Source organism: Mandrillus leucophaeus, unplaced genomic scaffold (genome assembly GCF_000951045.1).
Source record: "Mandrillus leucophaeus isolate KB7577 unplaced genomic scaffold, Mleu.le_1.0 Scaffold344, whole genome shotgun sequence".
NCBI classification, from domain to species: Eukaryota; Metazoa; Chordata; class Mammalia; order Primates; family Cercopithecidae; genus Mandrillus; species Mandrillus leucophaeus.
Genome location: NW_012103632.1, coordinates 2,097,481 through 2,103,020, shown reverse-complemented (window position 1 = coordinate 2,103,020; position 5,540 = coordinate 2,097,481). Strand labels below are relative to the sequence as shown.

The following is a 5,540-nucleotide window of genomic DNA, read 5'->3' as shown; positions in this document are numbered from 1 at the left end:
TTTAATATCTAATACTATTGCTTTTGAATATATATTTCCCTGAACCAAGAATACAGTGATAATTGCATAAAAAGATACACATATAAAAAGCAGTTCTCCATTTTCCCAGGAAAAAATTCACGCATAATTTCTAGAATAGTTAAGTTTCTTGTTTTAATTGTAATTGAAGTCTTTACCATCTCATGTATTAGCTATGTGACTTACATATTTAAATTAATGTTATTAAGCAACTGTTGCAATTTATAAATGTAAAGTGCCATTATTCAGTAAATAGACTCCTCCATGAGTGGATGTGTTCCTTCTCCCACCAACTATTGAAGCAGAAATATACATTAGTTTAATTTTATTCATAGATGATACACTGCTGCAAATGCTAATTCTCTTCTCCATTCCCATGTTGATTTTGTGTATACCTGTGAGTTGTTTAGGATGCATCAACAATGTCTTTAACGATCAACATTAAGATGAGCTAGGCTTGGGCTTTCGATGAAGATTGACCAATGGTTTCGATGAAATCAGATCATCACTGTCTGAATCAAGTGATCTGACCTATCCCTGGTAGCAAGAACTTTTTGAAGTCCCTTTTCAAATGCTACTGCCACATTTGTGGCATCTTTTGCACTTGTTTCAAATTAAGGATAGTCGCTGTCATCCCTACACCTGGCTTGGGCTTCTTCTGCAGACACCTGCTGTTCGCTATGTCAGTTTTGTTACCCAAAATCACAAAAGGAAAGCTTTTAGGTTCTTCCACATCAGCAAAATATATAAATTATTTCTTCCAGTTACTCAAGTTCTGGAAGCTTTGGAATTATCAACACTAAAAGTAAGCAGGCAGCAGTCACAACCTCTGTAAAATGGCATCCTCAGGCGTCAGAATCGCTCCTGACCTGCTGTGTCCCAATTCTACATGGTACCAAAATATCCATCCACTTCCAAATCTTTACTTAAAAATTCCACACCTATTGTATGGAAGAGCTGGGTATCAAACTTACTAGTTACATATCTGTTCATAAGACAACTCTTCCCAACTCCACCATCTCCAAACAGAATTACTTTAAAAAGTGATGATTTTCCTGCCATTGTTAATGTCAAGAGCTTTGGTTTCAGAACTCTTAATTGTTCAACTCAATCATCATTATCTCCTAGTGTTGTTGAGAAGATTCACTCAAATGACAGGGAGAAAGTATTTCATCACAATGCCAGGCTCATTATAGGAGTGCAAGAAATTTCTCATGGCCACACAGACCTCTGGGCTGGCCCATCTGAGTGCAATGAAACAGAAAGAGGATTGGGACCTGCCGAGCAGAAGGTGGAAGTGGTAGAGATGTCAGGCTCTGGCTCCACTGGCTGCCATCAGGTGCAGAGGAAATAACATGGCCCCTAGCTTGGGTCAGCTGCCACACATTTTTAAACAACAAGATCTTGCAAGAACTTACAAACAATGGGGAGGACAGTCCCAAGGGGATGATGATGCTAAACCATTCATAAGAAACCCACCCCCATGAGCTAATCATCTCCTACCAGGCCCACTTCCAACACTGGGGATTACAATTCAACATGAGATTTGGGAAGGGACACATATCCAAACTATATAACCTACTATGGGTATATTAATTATAACAAAAATAAAATTAAACTGCATCCTTGGATAAGGAAAATGGAAGAAGTTACATTATAAAAAATACTTCAACATCTTTTTGAAAAGCAGAAATTGAATAAAAAATAGATACAGTGTAGCTAATTTTTCAAACAAGAGTGTCAAGTGAAAGGGCTAGCCATGAAGAACTCTCATAAAAAACTTGCTAATTACTTCCATAGAATTGTGAGTTTTTGATTTTGCTGGCGAGTTCTAGAATGGAAAACATGAACTTATTTTCTTTCTTTCTTTCTTTTTTTTTTTTTTTTTCTTTCTCAGACGGGGTCTCGCTCTGTTGCCCAGGCTGGAATGCAGTGGCATGATCTCAGCTCACTGCAACCTCCGCCCCCAGGGTTCAAGTGATTCTCCTGCCTTAGTCTCCTGAGTAGCTGGGATTACAGGCGTGTGCCGCCATGCCCGGCTAATTTTGTATTTTTAGTAGAGGCGGGGTTTCACCATGTTGGCCAGGCTGGTCTCGAATTCCTGACCTCGTGATCCGCCTGTCTCGGCCTCCCAAAGTGCTGGGATTACAGTCGTGAGCCACCGCGCCCTGCCACAAAAACTTATTTTCAAATTTATATAGAGTACAACTGGCCTCCTCTCCTCCTTCACTGTTCTCCCAAAATAAAACTCAGAATACAGTGGTCAGGAACCTAAAGCCTAGGCAAAAAAAAAAAAAAAAAAAAAAAAGGTTTAATCCCAGCGAGACAGCAGAATCCTGGGATTACCTGTTACAAAGGAAGATTATAATAATTTATGGAGTTGGAAACCAGGTGAGAAGTGGTCAAAGAAACAATTCCACGCCTACATATAGCCTATTACTTTGCCAGCCTGTTCCATAGGACCCCTAGGACAGGGGCACCCAGTAATGCTTCCTGGTAAGTAGTTTGAAGAATTGTCATTTGGAGAAATAAAGAGTTCAAGAGAGAAGATAAAGAGAAAAAGATACTCACTTACCGAAATTTGTATAACTAGCTGCCTTAATATCCTGAAATAAAACAACATTGTCAACAAGGCCCATATGCACTCATATTGCCCTAACTCCATATCAGATCAGGTAGTATCTCATTAATCCTATGATGAAAGCTCCCAACATAAGACAACATTAATGTTATTATTACTATTAGAAAGTGTGAGGTCTTCTACTCTGACCCTACCTAAACTTGTTTATTTCAATGAGCAATTTTATTAATTTGTACTATATATACTTTGACTCTCTATTGTTCCCTGCATATTCTTTTTAAAACTTTTTATTTTTAATTTTTGTGGGTACACAGTATGTGTATATTTATGGGGTACATGAAATATTTTGATATAGGCATGTAATACATAATAATGTCATGAAAATGGGGTATCCATCCCCCTCAAACATTTACCCTTTGTGTTACAAACAATCCAATCATACCTTCTAGTTAAATTATTATTGACTATGGTAACCATGTTGTGCTATCAAATGCTAGATCTTATTCATTTTTTCTATTTTATTGTACCCATTAACCATCCCCATCTTCCCAATAGCCCCCTACTGCCCTTCCCAGCTTCTGAAAATCATTATTTTACTCTTTATGTCCATAATTTCAATTATTTTGATTTTTAGATCCCACAAATAAGTGAGAATGTATGATCTTATGCCTCGCTTGTTCCACTTAAAATCACTACCTCCAGTTTCATCCATGTTGTTGCAAGTGACTGAATCTCATTCTTTCTTATGACTGAATAGTATTCCATTGTGCATATGTACCACTTTTCTTTATCCATTCATCTGTCAACTTAGGTTGCTTACAGGTTTTGACTATTATAAACAGTGCTGCAACAAACATGGGAGTACAGATATCTCTTTGATATACTGATTTCCTTTCTTTTGGGTATATACGGAGCAGTGGGATTGCTGGATCACATGGTAGCTCAATTTTTAGTTTTTTGAGGAAAGTCCAAACTGTTCTCCATAGTGATTATGCTAATTTACATTCCCACCAGCAGTATACAAGGATTCTCTTTTCTCCAAATCCTCACCAGCATTTGTTATTGCCTGTCTTTTGGGTATGTCCCATTTTAACTGGGGTGAGATGATATTTCATTGTAGGTTTTGATTTACATTTTTCTGATGAACAGTGATGTTGAGCACCTTTCCGTATTTTTTTTGCCATTTCTATGTCTTCTTTTGAATGTCTATTCAAATCTTTTCCCCATTTATGGATCAGATAATAATTTTTTTCTATAAAGTTATTTAAGCTCCTTTTATATTATCATTATTACTCCCTTGTCAAATGAGTACTTTGCAAATATTTTCTCCCATTCTGTGGATTGTCTCTTCAATTTGTTGATTGTTTTCCTTGCTATTTGAAGCTTTTTAACTTGATGTGATCCCATTTCTCCATCTTTGCTTTGGTTGCCTGTTCCTGTGAAATATTACTCAGAAAATTTTTCTCTAGATCAATATCTTGGAGAGTTTTCCCAGTGCTTCCTTGTAGTAATTTAATAGTTTGAGGTCTTGAATTTAAGGCTTTAATCCATTTTTATTTAATTTTTTTATGTGGTGAGAGATAGAGGTCTAATTTTTTTCTGCATATAGATAGTATGTTTTCCCAGTACCATTTATTAAAGAGTTTTTTCTGCAATGTATCTTCTTAGGACCTTTGTCAAAAATAAGTTCACTGTTGGGATGTGGATTTGTTTCTGGGTTCTCTATTCTGTTCCATTGGTCTATGTGTCTGTTTTTGTGCCAGTACTATGCTGTTTTGAATAAAATAGTTCTGTAGTAATTTAAAGTCAGGTAATATGATTCCTCCAGTTTTGTTATTTTTGCTTAGGATAGATTCAGCTATTATGGGTCTTTCGTGGTTTCATATGAGTTTCAGGACTTTTTTATTTCTGTGAAGAATGTCATTGATATTTTGATAGGAATTGCATAGAATCTGTAGATGACTTTGGGTAGTATGTACATTTCAACAATATTGATTCATATGATCTACAAACAAGGAATATCTTTCTTATTTTTGGTGTCCTATTCAATTTCTTTCATCAGTGTTTTACAGTTTTCATTAAAGGAATCTTTCACTTCTTTGGTTAGGTTAATTTTCAGATATTTAATTATATGTCTGGCTATTGTAAATAGGATTACTTTTTTATTTGGCTTTCATATTGTTCATTGTTGGCATATAGAAATGTTACTGATGTTTGTACGTTGATTTCGTAACCTAAAACATTACTGAATTTTTTTGTCAATTGTCAATTCTACTAGTTTTCTTCTTGAGTTTTTAGGTTTTTTGAAACATAATATCATCAGCAACCAAAGATAACTTGACTTCTTCTTTCTCACTTTGGATGCCCTTTATATCTTTCTCTTGTCTGATTGCTCTAGGTAAGACTTCCAGCACTATGTTAAATAACAGTGGTAAAAGTGGCATTGTTTTCATGTTCCACATCTTAGAGAGCAAAGGTTTCCAGTGTTTCCTCACTCTGTATGATGCTAGCTGTGGGTGATTCATATATGGCCTTTATTTTGTGGAGATATGCTGCTTATATACCCAGTTTTTTTTTAACGCTTTTATCCTAAAGGGATGTTAAATTTTGTCAGATGCTTTTTCAGCATTAAGTAAAATTATCATATGCTTGTTGTCCTTTTCATTCTGTTGACATGATGTATTACATTGATTGGTTTTCATATGTTGAACCATCCTTGCATCCCAGGGATAAATCCCACTTGGTTATGATGAATGTATTATATTTAATACATGTATTGTTGAATTTTGTTTGCTGGTATTTTGTTGAGAATTTTTGCATGAATATTCATTAGAGATATTGGCTTGTAGTTTTGTTTCTTTAAAGTGTCTTTGCCTGGTTTTAGTATCAGGGTAATACTGGCTTCATAGAATGATTTTGGAAGTATTATCTCCTCCTCTAT

At 35.6% G+C, this 5,540-nt stretch overlaps 1 pseudogene; it reads right to left on the bottom strand.

Annotated features, from left to right (window-relative positions):
• Positions 1 to 459: 459 nt before the first annotated feature.
• LOC105545956 lies at positions 460 to 1,080 on the bottom strand (annotated as a pseudogene).
• Between the last annotated feature and the right edge of the window lie 4,460 nt (positions 1,081 to 5,540).